Consider the following 19,042-nt stretch of genomic DNA (forward strand, 5'->3'; position numbering starts at 1 on the left):
CACAACCCTAACAGATTAGGTATCCAATAGGTTATACATTTAAAGAAATCTTTTGACCACATTTCTGCTTGTCACATCTAGAGAGAAAGAAATTCATCCACTAACTCTTTATCAAAGGAATAAGTGCAACTAGGATTGCACACTTGGATAATTTCTAAGAAGATAGGTGAATATTTCCATAGTCCCTTCATAGAGGGCCCGCAGTCAGAGCAACAATAAGGATCAATCTTCTATATGATCATCTCCTTTTTTGTTTTTTCAAACACTTTATATTAGAGAGTTTTCTTAAAAAAAACTTTGGTTGGTATTATATATAGCAACATATTTTTTAGTTTCCTTACATTAGTAAATAATATGGACATGTAAAAGGCTTGTATAAATAGACTTCGATTTTGGTATAATTTTCGATTTTTGTTGATGATAGTACATATATTTTTGAATACACAGAAGTATACTTTATAAAATATAATTTCCATTTTTATAATGAAAATTACAATTTTTCTCTCATAATATATACATAAATATAAAATTTATCATAAATAAAGTTGATGATTAATCATCATTTAATATGAGTTGACTCAAAAATTTTAGTTAAATAAAATCACATTAATCAAAATTATCTCATTTTTTGAATTTGAAGAAAAAAATATCTTAGTTACACAAAAACATTTTTAGATCTTGCTTAAGGACCAAAAAACACTTCGAATATTATTTGCAAGAAATGAGGTATATATTAATATGATTATCAACACTATAATACTAGGATTAGGTGCTTTCAAATATTATATAACCTTAATCTCATATATTTCTATCTTTATTTTTCTTATTATTTTATGTGATTCATAGACCTAAGAGGTCAGTGACTGCTAAGTCCATGGAATATTTGTACCAAGTAGATTCATTGAAAGGGATCACTCGTTGGAATATTTGTACCGAGTAGATTCATCGAAAGGGATCACTCCCTACTTGCTTGACATGAGAGAATTGAACTCTTGACCTCTCAATAGCAAAGACGCTTTAACTACTTGAAATCCACCAATAAGGATAAATTATACATTTTACTTACTTGAGAATATTGTTTTTAATTTTTCTAATTAATTATATAAGTTGCAATAAAAATTATTTAAATTTTAAAATATTTCTAAACAATTTTTTTTTTTTAATTCAAAATATTATTCAATTACTCTTTCATAGTTTACCTCCACCAAATTTTTGAATGGTGAGTGGGATCCCCGCACTAGCCCTTAACATCACTAGATTTTTATACATAGAATTTCAAACCGGTCACCTTTTCACCACCTAATATCTTAACAGAGTACTTGTCACCTTTTCACGGCATAATGTCTTCACAAAGCACCGTATCCCCATTTATTCTACCGCCCAGGTCCAATTACTTTTCAAATTTAAGTAATTATATAATAGTCATAAATTTTATAATTAAAATTTATTTTAAAAGTTATAATTAAATTTATTTAAAATTTAATAATAATTAAAATATAATAAATTTAAAATTTATTATTTAAGTAAAATAATATTTTTCTTTTTAAATAAAAAATTTTAATAGATATTTTCACATTATATAATGCTTAAAATAAATATACTAACTTTATTGATTTTATAAAATACAAATGTAATAATTATTAATTGGAAGTAATTTATATGGTTAAGAAGAAGAATAATATCATATCTTCTTTATATTTGGGTTGAAATTTCACTTGGAATTCCCAGGGTTGATAGTAGATTGTCCTTCTCTCTTTTACATATTTCAAAATTTTATGTCTTTCTTATTTATAAAAGGGAAAAAAATAATAATACTATTATTTTTAAACTTAAATATAAGTTTTGGATTGATAAGAGGGAAAAATGAAGCAAAGTTATTATAAGAAGGTAATCAATCTCACTCTTGCAAATCAGAATTATCTTTCTATCTTGACCAGTGTTAAGAAAGTGAACACTGAAAAGATGAAAATTAATTCCCATAAGCTTCTAAGTGAAACACAACATTGGTCTATTCCCCAAACACCTTGGGACTAGAGAACCTACCCCTTTTACCATACTAAGACGAAAAACACTTTCTCTTGCCACACTACCAACCTTGTTAACTTGTTAAGTCAACAAAACTAGAGTGATCTCATAATACTTCTCTCCCTTCTTTTTTATCACAAAAATAAAATATTAAAAAGTGTTAGTTAATCACTTGCTTTCTTACTCAAGGTTCGATAAACAATATTAATATAAATAGATGTTAAATCATATCAGTATTAATATTTTTATTTTAAAATTTAATTTAATATAAAAATATTAAAGTAAATTGGATTTATTTTGAGGTTGTAATTTAAAATAATGGAAATTTGGTAGAAATTTTATTTATAGTTGTCAAGCTTCAAGGTTTTGGGTGATGGTGTTGCATCCATTTCTCCCATAAAAATAGAAAAAACATTCCAACACTCCCAAGATTAGATTTCTTGAGATTTTTTTCACCGGAAAATTGCAACATCTGGGTACAATTGTGGCCTCTTTGACAACACCTATTTTGAGTGTTTGGAAATAATGATTGTTATGCATCTAAGTCATTCATTCAATTACATCATTAATATGTTGTACATAACATACAATAAATTAATATTCATTATCTTCACTATATATATATATATATATATATATATAGATATATATAGATAGACAAAAGATCAATGGCCATATATCTTCTTGAAAGTAGTAAAAAAAACATACAAATTACCTATATATATATATATAGAAATCAAAATAAATTGACAAAAGATCAATTTCCATATCTCTTGAAAGTAGTAAAAAAAAAATACAAATTACTTATATATATTTTAATAGAAATCAAAATAAATTGACAAAATATCAATTGCCATATATCTTGAAAGTAGTAAAAAACATATACAAATTGTTTCGGAATGTAAATTCCTAACATTATGATAAAATCTGGCAGAAATTTTTGAAAATGTAAACTACAACTATCAAACGAGAAAATTTTAGGGGCGAATGTTCGCCCTTTGGCGAAATTACGGGGTTTTAAATTTTTAGCCGGCGAATATTTTGTATCATAGTACATTTTTACAAATCACCTCAAATAGCCCACCTTATTTTAAGGGAGAGGGTAAAAAAGGTAAATTTAGCCCTTGAAATTAGGAGCTACAACCTTCCATTCACCCATTTTCAAGAATAGGTTTTATTTAACTGAATCCATTCGCCCATTTTCAAGAATAGGTTTTATTCAAGTGAATCCTATGGGCCAAATACCATATTTATAAAAGAGGTATGGTAAAGTAATAAAAATATAAATAAATGAGAAGTATGGTAAATAAATATTTTTTTTATATTTACTCCATAAGTCACCTTATATACATGAAGGGTGTATAAACAAATAAAAATATAAGTAAAGTGGAGGTATGGTAAATAAATAAAACGTCTTTTTATACTTACTCAAAAGGTATGGTAAATAAATAAAAATATAAATAAACTAGACGTATGGTAAATAAATAAAATCTCTTTTTATATTTAGTCCATAACCCTCATTCTATTTATGAAGGCTCAAGAAAGAGGTTTTATTTAAGTGATTCCTATGGGCCAAATACCATATTTGTAAAAGAGGTATGGTAAATTAATAAAAAATATAAATAAACGAGAGGTATGGTAAACAAATAAAACATTTTTTTATATTTACTCCATAAGTCACTTTATATTTATGAACACTCAAAAAATGTGTTATATTTAGGTGAAATCTATGGGCAAAATACTATGGGACAAATACCATGGACTAGATTGTTATTAATACCATGCAAAAAAACATTATTAACCCTAATATTAGTATTAATAAAAATAAAAATGGCACATGGTATTGACCCATGGTATTCACCAACATGGCACATGGTATTGACCCATGGTATTCACCTGGAATGTAGCCTATTTAAATGGGGGAATTAAACCAGCGTAGATCCATCTTTACTCTGGATCAACTAACCCCCGAGAGGTATCAAATATTGTGATATGCAAACTAGCATAGAGTGAAAAAATATTTGATCCCTCTCGGGGGATCAAGAGTAATAATGGATGTTTGGATGTTGTAATTTAATGTATGTTAAACATTTTAGCTTGGTTAAAATAAAAAATAAAATAAAAATCAACTATTAATTTCATTAATTTTTATAAATTACTAATAGTAATTTTTAAGCTCCAGGTTTATGATAACTCTTGGTAATACCAAGATCTTACAAGATTTTATAATTGAGTAAAATATTCGCCATGCCTGGTGAGAGATTCGCCAAAAAATTATATATACATATTATATTATTGATAAAATCGCCTTCCATTTTTCCTATATACCATGGAGATTCGCCTATTTATTATACTTATAAATTTAGGGGGGGTTCTTAAAATTTTCCCTGGTACCTCAGAGTTCTTGATGGTGCTAAATATATTTCCACCATCAAAAAATAAATGAAATAAAACTCAACATTCTCATTTTGAAATTTTATTTACTAGATTCTAATAAAAAAATTGTTTTCGCAAAATATATCTTGCCACGAAATATTCAGAGAATTTGGAGGATGCCGAATCAAATAGTCAATACGGGGTCTCTTTACAGTGTCTCTCTTTCCAACTAAGGGTTTATCACAATACCACATTCAAGTCAACAGAGACAGATTGTGGGACAGCTTCCGCTTCGGAGTACGAAAAGAAGACTTGTGTCTCAACTTTTCTTTTCTTTATGGAAAATTCCTCCGGTTTCTTTCAACTCAAGTCAAGTCAATGCACTCATCCTCACGTCACATCACGTTAATTCATTCTTTTCTCTGTGATTCAATAGATCTGTGATTTCTTCTCTGTTTTTTGTTTTATGTAATTTAATTTTTTTATTATTTAAATTAATGATGAGTTTACTTATTAGTCCCTGCCGGGGACTATATGCGATCGATAGATCGCTGACCGCGCGTTGACCTAGCCAATTTTCCAAAATATTAAGGCAATTTCCTAAGTCGGACTAAGGTTTTGGGCGAGGAAAGGTTTTGGGGTCTTATTGCTGGCTTCGCGTGGTTTGAGGTGGAGGCCACGTGGTCGGGTGGCTCCCACGCGGACGGCATGCGCTGTGGTGGTCTTATGGGCGGACACCTGTCGCAGGTACGCGGACGGCATGTACTGTCGCCTTGGGTTTTACCCTGTTCGCGACGTTTGGGTTGTTATTGTTACTTGGATGTTTATTGTTTAGCTTTGCAGTCTTTGCCATTTTTCCTTTCTGTCTGTTGTATTGTCTGCGGTGAAAACAGAATGCGGTTAACTGTGTAGCAAACGTTTGGTTGCGGTTCTGTTGTTCCAGGTCCGGCTTGTATCGCTCGAATGCCTGGTGTCGCTTCGGTAAGTTCGGCTACTGTATTGTTTAGATGTTTTTTCCTCTGTCGTTTGGCGTTTTCTAGTGGCATTGATGTTTGTCACAGTATTGAGGGTTTCTGTTAGCTGCATGGGTTTTATGGAAATTTCTGTAAATGTCCTGCAAAGTTACTCGGCTTGGGTTTTACCCTGTTTGCGGCGTTTGGGTTGTTATTGTTACTTGGTCGTTTAGCTCTGCGGTCTGTGCGATTTTTGCTTTGTGTTTGTTGTACTGTCTGCGGTGAAAACAGAATGTGGTTAACTGTATAACAAACGTTTGGTTACGGTTTTGTTGTTCCAGGTCCGGCTTGTGTGCCTCAAATGTCTGGTGTTGCTTTGGTAAGTTCGGCTACTGTATTGCTTAGATGTTTGTTCCTCTGTCGTTTGGCGTTTTCCAGTACCGTTGATGTTTGTCACAGTATTCAGGGTTTCTGTTAGCTGCATGGGTTTTATGGAAATTTCCGTGAATGTCGGTTTCGACCACCATGTGACTGCCGATTTTCCGAAATATTAAGGCAATTTCCTAAGTCGAACTAAGGCTTTGGGCAAGGAAAGGTTTTAGGGTCTTATTGCTCGCTTCACGTGGTTCGAGGTGGAGGCCACATGGTCGTGCGGCTCCCACGCGGGCGGCATGCGCTGTGGTGGTCTTATGGGCGGACACCTGTCGCAGGTACGCAGACGGCATGTACTGTCGCCTTGGGTTTTACCCTGTTCGCGGCGTTTGGGTTGTTATTGTTACTTGGTTGTTTATTGTTTAGCTCTGCAGTCTTTGCCATTTTTCCTTTCTGTCTATTGTATTGTCTGCGGTGAAAACAGAATGCGGTTAACTGTGTAGCAAACGTTTGGTTGCGGTTCTGTTGTTCCAGGTTTGGCTTGTATCGCTCAAGTGTGTCGCTTTGGTAAGTTCGGCTACTGTATTGTTTAGATGTTTGTTCCTCTCTCGTTTGGCGTTTTCTAGTGGCATTGATGTTTGCCACAGTATTGAGGGTTTCTGTTAGCTGCATGGGTTTTATGGAAATTTCCGTAAATGTCCTGCAAAGTTACTCAGCTTGGGTTTTACCCTGTTCACGGCGTTTGGGTTGTTATTGTTACTTGGTCATTTAGCTCTGCAGTCTGTGCGATTTTTGCTTAGTGTTTGTTATACTGTCTGCGGTGAAAACAGAATGCGGTTAACTGTATAGCAAACGTTTGGTTACGGTTTTGTTGTTCCAGGTTCGGCTTGTGTGCCTCGAATGTCTGGTGTCGCTTTGGTAAGTTCGGCTACTGTATTATTTAGATGTTTGTTCCTCTGTCGTTTGGTGTTTTCCAGTAGCATTGATGTTTGTCACAGTATTCAGGGTTTTTGTTAGCTGCATGGGTTTTATGGAAATTTCCGTGAATGTCGGTTTCGACCACCATGTGACTTCGTTGTCATTTGGGCCGAGACGGCGTTGTAGATTGAGCGGCACGTGGTCCCGCGACTTCCAAGCGGACGACATGTACTGTGGTGGTGTGCCTGCTCGAGATCCTGGAAAGCTAGTCAGCTTGGGTTTTACCCTGTTCGCGCCTTTTGGGTTATTATTGTTACTTGGTTGTTTAGCTGTGCAATCTCTGCGATTTTTCCTTTGTATTTGTTGTATTGTCTGCGGTGAAAACACAATGTGGTTTCTGGCTGCTCGGTTAACTGTATAGCAAACGTTTGGTTGCGGTTCTGTTGTTCCAGGTCCGGGTTGTATGGCTCGACTGTCTGGTGTCGCTTTGGTAAGTTCGGCTACTGTATTGTTTAGATGTTTGTTCCTCTGTCGTTTGGCGTTTTCCAGTGGCGTTAATGTTTGTCACAGTATTGTCTGTTCGTTTTCCTCAAGAGTCCATGGTTATTTGAGCATTATAAGTTAATGGCATTTCTCTTACCTGCATGGATTTTATGGAGATTTCCGTAAATGTCGGTTTCGACCACCATGTGAATTCCCTCTCATTTGGGCCGAGACGAGCTGGGTGAAGCTATGGTTCTTGGTACAGATTGGGCGGCAGTCTTTTGTACTTTGAAGGGTTTTTGCACATGAAGATGTAAACAAATTGGGGTTTTTGAACTGTTTGAATTGTTTGTGTGGCATATTGGGTTTTTAATGGAATGTATTGTGGTTTGGAGAAATAATTAGGTACTCCTCTGTTAAATTCAAGGTTCTGGTGCTGGGTTCTGCATGAATATGATCTAGACGAGAAGGAATTCGAACTCTCGGATTCGTTGCAGGTATGGCGTTGTTCTGCTAATTGGTTTTTGTCAAATTTTCTATTAATTGCTTTTTTTCAATTTGTTAGGCTTTTAATTTTTTCATTGTGTAGGTTTATTGTCCAGTTACTTTAGGTTTATAGTCCAGTTACTACGTGGTCCCTGCCGGGGACTATATGCGATCGATAATTTTTTAATATATTGATAATGTAACCTAAGTCGAACTAAGGTTTTGGGGATGGAAAGGTTTTGGGGTCTTATTGCGGGCTTCGCATCGTATTTGTTGTATTGTCTACGGTGAAAACACAATCCGGTTCCTGCCTGCTCGGTTAACTGTATAGCAAACGTTTGGTTGCGGTTCTGTTGTTCTAGGTCCGCCTTGTATGCCTCGACTGTCTGCTGTCACTTTGGTAAGTTCTGCTACTGTATTGTTTATATGTTTGTTCCTCTGTCCTTTGGCGTTTTCCAGTGGCGTTGATGTTTATCACAGTATTGTCTGTTCGTTCCCGTCAAGAGTCCAGGGTTATTTGAGCATTATAAGTTAATGGCATTTTGGTTAACACGACAGACATAGGAAGAACGTTGGCATGTACTATGGTGGTCTTATGGGTGGACAACTGTCCCTCCTCGAGATCCTAGAAAGTTACTCGGCTTGGGTTTTACCCTGTTCGTGCGCTTTGGGTTATTATTGTTACTTGGTTGTTTGGCTCTGCAGTGTTTGCGATTTTTCCTTTGTACTTGTTGTATTGTCTGCGGTGAAAACACAATGCGGTTCCTGCCTACTCGGTTAACTGTACAGCAAACGTTTGGTTCCGGTTCTGTTGTTCCAGGTCCGGCTTGTATGCGTCGACTGTCTGCTGTCGGTTTGGTAACTTCGGCTACTGTATTGTTTAGATGTTTGTTCCTCTGTCCTTTGGCGTTTTCCAGTGGCGTTGATGTTTGTCAGAGTATTGTCTCTTCGTTTCCCTCAAGAGTCCATGGTTATTTGAGCATTATAAGTTAATGGCATTCTGGTTAACAGGGCGGAGATAGGAAGAAGGTTGGCATGGTTTCTGAGAAGGACAGAAAACGAGAGCTTACCAATTGAATTAGCTTAGTTTGCTATTGTTTATGTATTGGATAAAATGCTTCCTTTGCCAAAATTATAAGCTTTTCCCTGATACTGAGGGTTTTTGTTACCTGCATGGGTTTTATGGAAATTTGCGTAAATGTCGGTTTGGACCACGATCTGACTTCCTTATCATTTGGGCCGAGACGACCTGGGTGAAGATGTGATTCTTGGTACAGATTGAGCAGCAGTCTTTTGTACTTTGAACTGTTTTTGCACATGAAGATCTAAATAAATTGGGGTTTTTGAACTGTTTGTGCCGCATATTGGGTTTTTAATGGAATGTATTGTGGTTTGGAGAAAGAAATAAAGACCTGCAAGTATTTATGTATTTATGTGCCGCATATTGCCTTTTTTTTTATTGATGGAATGTATTGTTATTAGTGGAATGTGTTACTGTGTTAAATTCGAGGGTCTGGTTTCACGAGTTGTGAGGCTTGAGTAGACTGCTGTTCCTTAGGCATGTATTCAAGGTTTTTCGCTTGTATAATTTATGTGTATGCTTACTTTGGTGCATAATGTTATTTTAAGTTTGTAATTCTGTTATGGATGTATGAATATTCGACTCTGACATTACTCCTAGAGCGGAAGGTTGCTTTGTTAAGAACTCTGTTAAGTTCATTTGCTTTGTTAAGAACTGCTGAATTGAAGGTTTGCTATACTGGTGCTAGATGTTCTTCGTTTGCTGTTGTTTATATATTGGATGAAATGTTTCCTTTGCGAAAATTATAAGCTTTTCCGTGATACTGAAGGTTTCTCTTAGCTGCATGGGTTTTATGGAAACTTCTGTAAATGTCAGTTTCGACTAGCATGTGACTTCGTTGTCATTTGGGCCGAGATGACCTGGGTGAAGCTGTGATTCTTGGTACAGATTGAGCGCCAGCCTTTTGTAGTTTGAAGTGTTTTTGCAAATGAAGATCTAAATAAACTGCGGTTTTTGAACTGTTTGTACTCTTTGTGGCACATATTGGGTTTTTAATGGAATGTATTGTGGTTTGGAGAAAGAAATAAAGACCTGCAAGTATTTATGTATGTGCTGCATATTTCCTTTTTATTAATGGAATGTATTATGGTTTCAAGAGAGGAATAAAGACCTGCAAGTATTTTTCCAGGCAGTTCTGGAGACTTCGATAACCAATTTCGTCATTTGCATATTTTCTCATGTACTCGTACAGGCTGTGTTGTGCATGAATATGGTCTAGACGAGAAGCAATTCGAACCCTTGGCTTCATTGCAGGTACGACGTTATTCTGCTAATTGCTTTTTGTCAATTTTTCTATTAATTGCTTTATGTCAATTTCTTAGCATCTAACTAGCTCCGTATAGTGATGTATCAAGACATTTTGTCTATTTAAACGTTAGATTAAAATCTCATGTTAGCTAGTTATAACCAAATTGATTCTGATATCATGTTCAACTACCGTATTCTCCTCAGAGAGAAAAAATAATTTTATTATGAAAACAAAATTACACTTACTATATATGTTTTTGCATTTCACAGATATCCTTAAGCATAGGAAGTGATAAAAGTATTGCTGGCAACATATCTTGCTTCATAAACAATTTTCAAAAATGTCAATATGACAGCCCTATCATAGTCATTCTAACATATATCAGACCTTTGAAGCCAGTTTTGTCTCATAAGAAATTAGCTCCTAGATATGTCCATAAACAGTCCCATAAAAAAATATAGATATAGAGATATCCTTAAGCATAGGAACTGATAAAAGTATGGCTGAGAAGATAGCTTGCTTCATAAACTGTTTTAAAAAATGTGAATATGACAGCCCTATCATGGTCATTCTGACATATATTGCAGGTTTGAAACCAGTTTTGTGTCATAAAAAATTAGGTCCTAGATATGTTCATAAACAGTGCCATAAAAAAACATAGATATAGATATTCACATTTAAACAGTCCCATGATTATATCAAAAGTGTGTCCAAACATTCCATGAGCTGCCCTTCCACTTTCTCTTGAATGATCCAAGGTCGTGCTACCAAGTGTAATGTAGCTTTTGACAGTCCATCAGTTTCCATGTTCCTGTCTTTGTAGACATGTTAAAAGATAATGTGTTAAATACTCTGTTCAAGCAAGTTGAATCTGCTCAAATATACGGTGAAATTTATAATTATCCAATGAATTTGTTCCATTCATCCAATTCACCACAATTTGTGAATCGTCAAAGATCTGTAATTTTTGGGCATATTTTTTCACGTGCCACAATTGGCAACAGTCTTTGGACAATTTGCTCAAGCAGACTGTTGCTGTGTTTGCCAAAGCTGTCCTTTGAACATATTACATGTTCATCATTTATATGAATCAAACCTCCAGCATCACATAATAATGGATCTTCTTGACAAGCCTTATGGAACTACGCTTATGCAGTACTCGTCTCTGGTTCTCAATGGCTTGTTTGGGTTCCTTGACCCTTGAATTCTGTTTAGATCCATATACTATAACCATACTCTAATATCGAATAGCAGGAAACTTTTTATCTTGAAATAGCCTCACAGTTATTTTATTTCACAAATGCAATTGACAATGATGTTAACTTTCAGAAATATTCTTAAACTTATACTGCATTTTTTCATTTTGTCTTCCCATTGCTTCCTTTTGTTAACTTCATTTTGTCTTTCCATTCGTTGCTTTTGTTAACTTGCAAAAATATTCTTAAAATTATGCTCCTGTTTTTCATTATGTCTTTGCATTGTTTCCATTTCCAACTTCTTTGTTATTTATAAATATGGCTTCTTGGTAGAAATTTGATATTTGTTTAGCAACATAATGCAATAGCCTATTTTTTTAATATAGATACATTTTGTTCAAAACAATCATGTTCAGTTTTTGCTAACTTCATCAATATTTTTTGCAAAGCTGTACAAGACCATTGCAAAAGGCAACTCTGGTAAGCAATTGCAAATGATGGAAGAAATAGTAGATGTTGACAATTACAAATTCAAATTGCAATGCATTTTGCCTGAGAACATTGATATTGTATCAAAGAATCAATATTCATTGTATTTGCACGTGTCAAAAACATAGAATCATTGTATTTGCTTAATCCTCTTAAACATAATAATTTCAAGGTCAAGCAAAAAGTAAATTGTGAGATGCAACACTTGGAAACCACTGCAAAATGGCAATTAGAATATGACTCTTCATCAATACAATCATTGCAATCCATCTTTATTCTTTCATTGAACACTCGCAATCTTCATGCGCATCTTGCTGATATATGCAATGACTATGACACAATGCAATCTGATATCTTGTGCTTACAAGAAACACATATGTTGCTGTGTATGGAAAATGAATGCTTCAAAAATTTCAATTGCATCTCAAGTTGCATTAAGCATGGAGTAATGATATTGATAAAGAAAAATATCATTATCCTTGAACATACCCATTTTGAAGACTTCTTTGTAGAAGCATTGCTCGCAAAAATAAAAGTTCACACATTACAAATTGCAATACTCAATATATATGCATCGCCACGTGCAAACCTGAACAATATCCTCAATGTCATTGCAAAAGCTTTGTACCACTCAGATCTAAACAGTATCATAGTTATATTAGGGGACTTCAATATTGATATGGTACATTGCAATCAAAAAACAAAGCAGCTAGAAACCTACATGCAAAACTACAATATGCATTTCCTAGTTGACAAAACTAATAGCATGCACAAATCATTGATTGACCATGTTTGGGCAAATCTAGCTAATATAAAATATACAATTTTCGTATTGGATACATATTGGTCTGACCATGATACAATATCTCTTGTCCTTCAGCTATGATAACCAATTTCGTCATTTGCACATTTTCTCATGGTACTCGTACAGGCTGTGTTGTGCATGAATATGGTCTACACGAGAAGGAATTTGAACCCTTGGCTTCATTGCAGGTACATCGTTATTCTACTAATTGCTTTTTGTCAATTTTTCTATTCTTTGCTTTTTGTCAATTTGTTAGGCTTTTAATTTTTGCATTGTCTACGTTTATGGTCCAGTTACTCTAGGTTTATACTAGAGTTACTCCATGATTGTTTTAAAAAATATAGATATTTAAGCTGTATTGGCTCATTTATATTTTTTCTCTCATTCAATTATATTGCGATTCAAATGTGGAATAGTCATTGTTTATTCTGTGTTTACATTAATATTAATATTAATATTATTAATTATTCCCTGTGACATTTTCCAACATTTGCCAAGAATTGCTCTACTGTCCCTCTGTTACATACTATGCATTCTATTGTACATTTACATATATGCCGTTTTGTGTCGATCAATGCAAGTTATGCCAAAGACAGCCTTGTCAATTAACCAACACAAGTATCCTATCATACATTTGCAGATATGACCTCATCTATTTATGGATGCAGATTCTGCTAGTAAAACCCTTTTCAATTGAACATAACGACCAAGAAAAAAGAACAACAACATGCAACATAAACAAACAGAGTATATTCTTTTTGCCTTTCCTTTCCTATGGATCTTCTGTTCTTGTTCAAGTTTTACTTTTATATGTTCTTTTGACTTGCACTAAATATGTCTTACTATTCTATAACATAGCATAAATCTTGAAAAAGGAAATGAAACAATTGAAGAAATAGAATGCATAAGCCAATTAGAAAGCACAACCCAACCACTTGTTTTGCAAAGGTATGTCTATGAGAACTACAGAAATATGCTAATTTGTATTTAGAATATTAATGTTTACTATATATGCATTCTATTTTTATTTTTTACATATCTATGGTTCTATGGTTTTAATGTTCTTGTTCACTTTTTACTACTAATTTGCACTAAATATATGTTACTATTCTATAACATAGCCTAAATCTTCAAAGATGAAAAGAAACAATTGAAGAAATAGAATGCATAAGCCAATTAGAAATGGCAAGCCAACCACTTGTTTTGCAAAGGTATGTCTATGACAAGTATACAAATATGCTAATTTGTATTTAGAATAATAATGTTCACTAGGGTATGTCCATGACAACTATACAAATATGCCAATTTGTATTTAGAATATTAATGTCTACTATATATGCATTCTATCTTTACATATGTATCGTTCTATGGTTTTAATGTTCCTTGTTAACTGTTTACTTCTATACGCTTTTTCAAATTGAACTAAATATATGTTGCTACTCTATAACATAGCATAAATCCTGAAAAAGGAAAACAAACAACTGAAGAAATAAAGCACATAACTCAATTAGAAAAGGCAAAGCAACCACCTGCTTTGAAAAGGTATGTATGAAAACTATACAAATATGCAATTTTCTATTTAAAATATTAATGTTTACTATATATATCTTCTATTTTTACGTATCTATATTTAAATGTATATATAACATATTAATCTTTACTATATATATCTTCTCTTTTTACATATCTATATTTAAATGTATATATATTAGAAAATCTTTGACGAGTGAACAAAGCACTAGTAGTAAGTCCCCCCAAACAATGCAGCAAGAAGACATGTACAGGTTACATATCACAATTTCTTTATTGATTGCTTATCACAAAATACACGTGATAATATCCACATCATATTGAACCATGCGTTTGCCTGTGTTAGTCCAACTGAAACAATTGCAGCCAAACTTCATTCAACAAATGTACAAAATGATACATCAAAAAGGTATGCATATGAAACACAAAACTCTAATCTATTTCTACTTATTCAGTCTCTAGGAGAAACATACTATTCTACAAATGTTTATAGCAATTTCTAACTAAGCAATTTTAATAGGCAAAAACAGATACTGCCAATTAAAGTATCAATTGAAGATCTGAATAGTCGTAAAATTGGGCAGCTATTTGTTGGAGACAGAATGGTTGTCTATACTGCATTCCTTGATAAAGCAAACAAATCACGTCAAGTATTGCGAGCTGATTTGACAGATGCTCAAGGAATGATGAATATAACGTTGAGTGTACCTGCACATTTGGTCGAGCGACATGAACACAAAATTTTGCAAGGCAACAGCATCTCAATTACAAATTTCAGAATATTGCCTAAAACTGTATATGATCGCGGTGACTGTGACAAAATAATATTGCTTAATGAATCAAGTATCATAGAAACTGTACCTGAAGTTTGCAAACAATATTGCTTCATTCCCAATACAACCATTAGGCAATTTGCAAACAAAAAAGAAATGTACGCAATTGGCAGAATCGCTGCCGCCGTTACACTTGCCAAACGAGTTGGATTGCATTACATACTTCATATCAAAGATGGAGATTCTGAAAACGACAATGCAACTGTATGCATTCAGATGTTACTTATTCCTAATTTTCAGTAGATAACATGCATCACTTCAATACATAGTTGTTGTAATTTGTCTATAGTTTTTGTAATTTGTCTAGTGCAATTGCAATTTTTCAATGCATACGAACAATGTATTTGCATATTACTTTTTGTATTTTTCAATACATAACAATTTCTGTTTTGCAGTTGTAACTCTTTGACACATATGAACAATTTTTCCTTTCAATGGAAAAACAATTGCAAAAAGGACAGTTTCCGCTCATCCTTTTCAAAAATTTAACAAAAAAGGTAAACACAACAAAAACAATATTCAGAGCATCAAAGTCAACGTTCATGACTGAACTTAACACAGATGCACTCAACAATCTCAGAAAACTAACTACATCTACCTATGCTGTAAGTATAGCAATAATAATGTTTTTGCTACCTTTGCATTTGCCATGTAATAATGTAAATTAACACTTGAATCTTTTATAAATAGGTCGAAGGTACTCTGATCGCAACAAATCCATATTCAACTCCTTTTGAACCTGTTTGTGCAATTTGTAACTCCCCAGTGAATTCATCCACAGCAATAGCCAATGCAACAATTTTCTGTTCACAATGCAATGATAATTGCCCTTTCCTCTACAAGCATTGTATAAATGCTGTAATAGAATCCATTACAAATAACTTTGTCCAGTGCATTATCAGGGAGCCGTTATTACATGACTTGCTTCCTGATTTAAAATCAATGTCATATGAAACATATTTGCAACAGAAAGCTACCACTTTTTACATCTTACGTGACTTCAAAATTCATAGCAAGTTCACACTCAATGAAGATAGTGAGCTATTACATGTCAACTAACAAATGGAAGGTACATGAACATATGCCTTAACATGTTTTCTCTCAAATATGTCCTCTCTTCAATTTACAATGTTATCATTTTGTTCTAACTAACCATTTGTTATACAGATTACAAAATGCAAGAACATGGCAGCCTTCACATCCACAACAAATGCAAAAGTAATATATTTTGACTCATTTACAAAGAATATGTAACACAACGGTTGATGAAGAAAGGCTAGAAAGTCTTTATGCATCTGTATTTGTACTGTTTCTGTTTCTGTTCTCTATGCCGAATGGAACGCATTCTGCATCATGCTTTATATCATTGAATACAACAAATGCAACATCAGATCAGCAATAATTTTGTATCCGGCACTTATTATCTACTCAAGTTAAATGACAAACTGTATATTGAATCAGCTAGTCATTTCTGTTCCTTGCTATGTTATAGCTGAATGCTATGTTAGTTTTTGTTTCTTGCATACTGTAGGTAACGACTCAGGAAACAAGGCTAGAAAATCCTTATATATGTCTCTTCGAATGCATTTTGCAACATGCTTGAAGCTAGACTTTATAAATAGCACCAAACTATATGGACTTTAAAATGAATATATGTTGTTTGAAAATGGAATTATGGCATAATGCATTTGGTATTATTAGTCCTTCCTTGGGACTATATGCAATTGATCAATTGCTGACCGTTGGTTGACCGACATGATTTTTCATTATAATAGCATTATAAACTAAGTCAAATGAAACTTCTGGGCTCCAAAGTTTTGTTTTATTTTACCTATGTTTCTCTTACCTGTACAAGCAATAAAAATCTCATCTAAACATAAGTTTCATAGAGGAAAACAATGCTGGCAATGTTGCTGCAGCACTGATGACTTGGCTCGCTCCAAAGAGCAAGGTCTGTTCACTATCTTTTGTATCAGTGGCAGCCCCAATATTTTCAGTTTTCTATCCTGGTTTTTGAGCGGAGGCATGGAATTGGATGTTCAAAATCCTCTTAAGATCATGGCTACTGCAGTTTTAAATTCTTTGGTCAATGACTTAAGACTTTGAACGTAACAAGTTCTCAGAGATGGGCAATGGAATGAAGAACATGTAGCAATACTTGTTCTTGGTGACATAATCAGCATCAAACTTAGAGATATTGTTCGTGTGGATGCACGTTTTCTTGAAGCAGATTCCTTAAAGATTGATCAGGTCTCAATCCAATCCTTTTCTTTACTTCTTATTTCTGATTACATTTCTTTAGAGATATGATGATTTAGGGTTTCTTCTTCTGTAACGATAAAATTTACAAGGCTTTGTTATAATCCTTTTGAACCTCTGCAGTGTTTTGCAGGTATTCAGCTCACCTTATCTCAAAGGCATTCCCTCTCTCAAGCCAGAAGGTAATTCAAATCTTTTTCTTACTGAGGTTACAACGTTTTTCATGTTTAATAAATTCTGCTAATCAACAATGAAATGCTCTCTGCAAATTTTGAGAAAATGAACCTCTCGATATAATGAAAAATAACACACACGAGAGCTTGAATTTTATTTCAGTATGCATCCCCTGTTAAGTAGTGTCTGTAATCGCTGTAGTGTTTTTGGCTCTTCTGTAACAAAATTTGAACGGGACTTACAATCTTCTATTGGAATCATTTTAAAAAGGAGTCTGAAGAACAGAATCTTAAAGTCATTTTCTCCATGAAATTTTCCATTTACTTTACTTAAAGGATGTTATAATTTGTTCAGGACAGGCGAGGAGATCAGGCGAAATACGATGCTAGGAGCAGAGGATTATGCCTAGTTCCTGTGTCGTGTACTCTCCATGTAACCAACAACAATGGGACAGATTTCTCGACATCTGGTATCTGCTTTCTTCCTATTTTCTTGTCTTTATTTAATACCATCTTCGAACAATAATAATTTGCAGAAGAATGCTGTAAGTCATCACCGTATTATCTGCTTTCTTACTATTTTCTTGCATTTTTCGTGTCTTTATTTATATCTGTTGATGCTTCCGTAGATTGATGAAGGATTTATTGTGGCTCTGCTTACAAACAACGTGAACTTGAACATGTTGTCATTGCTACTGGGATCCATACCTTTTTTGGTAAACCACCACATATTGTCAATAGTACAAACCAAGTTGCCCACTTCCAAAAGGTTGGTATTTATTCTGGACTTCTGATTCTTCTTTTTTTCCTTTCTCTTATTTCATAAATACATAATTTTTGCCGATACTGCAGTTGTACCAAATTGCCTAGTTAGGGTTCGTGGTAATATTCAATGATCCAGTAATATTAGCTTCCTTCCAACAACTATCAATTACTAATTGTTCTCATGAATAGGTTTTCACAAAAGGATATGACAAGGATGCTGTTGTCTTGCTGGTTGCAAGAGCATCCAGAACAGAGAATCAAGATGCCATTGATGCAGGAATTGTTGGGATGCTTACAGATCCTAAGGAGGCAAGTATTTTTTTTATGTCATCATATTAAATTTTAGTCAATAAGCAGGGCTATGCTTATTTTACTGATTTGCATCTTTTGTTGTGCCTTTTAACATCCATGCATCTAAAAGACACACGCAACCATTCTAGACCTCCATTTTCTTCCTTTCAATCCAACTAACAAGAGGACAGATCTCATTCATATTGACAATGAAGGGAAAATGCATCAAGTTAGTAAACATGCTCCAGAGCAGGTATTGTTCTTTGGATCAATTATTTTTATCTTTCACACACAAGTAATGAATAATATAAATTTTCACAGCAATGCTGAATAATATTCTTCTTTTTATAAAAAAAAATCAATGAATTAGGGAGATAGATTTAACCCGAAGGTCAGTGTTTGGCTCTGCAGTTGTCGCTGTCTCCCACTAGAAATTTGTAGATAACATTATACATAAAACTACTAAGATTCATAGTACGTAGCTGTCTATTTCAGGTGAACGTGCAATGTTTGCATTACTCAACCATTAGATATCAGTTCCAGTCTTATTTGTCTTTTTGGCCAAAACAACATAAATTCTCAACTGGGACGCATGGAAATCTATTGGAATGCATACTTGCTCACCAGGATATCCAAGTCCTATGCAATAAAAACGGGCACTGCTGTCTATTTCAGGTGAACGTGCAATGTTTGCATTACTCAACCATTAGATATCAGTTCCAGTCTTATTTGTATTTTTGGCCTAAACAACATAAATT

This window comes from Pinus tabuliformis, chromosome 2_2 (genome assembly GCF_031772625.1).
Source record: "Pinus tabuliformis cultivar Carrire ecotype Pingquan chromosome 2_2, CPIR1, whole genome shotgun sequence".
Taxonomy (NCBI): domain Eukaryota; kingdom Viridiplantae; phylum Streptophyta; class Pinopsida; order Pinales; family Pinaceae; genus Pinus; species Pinus tabuliformis.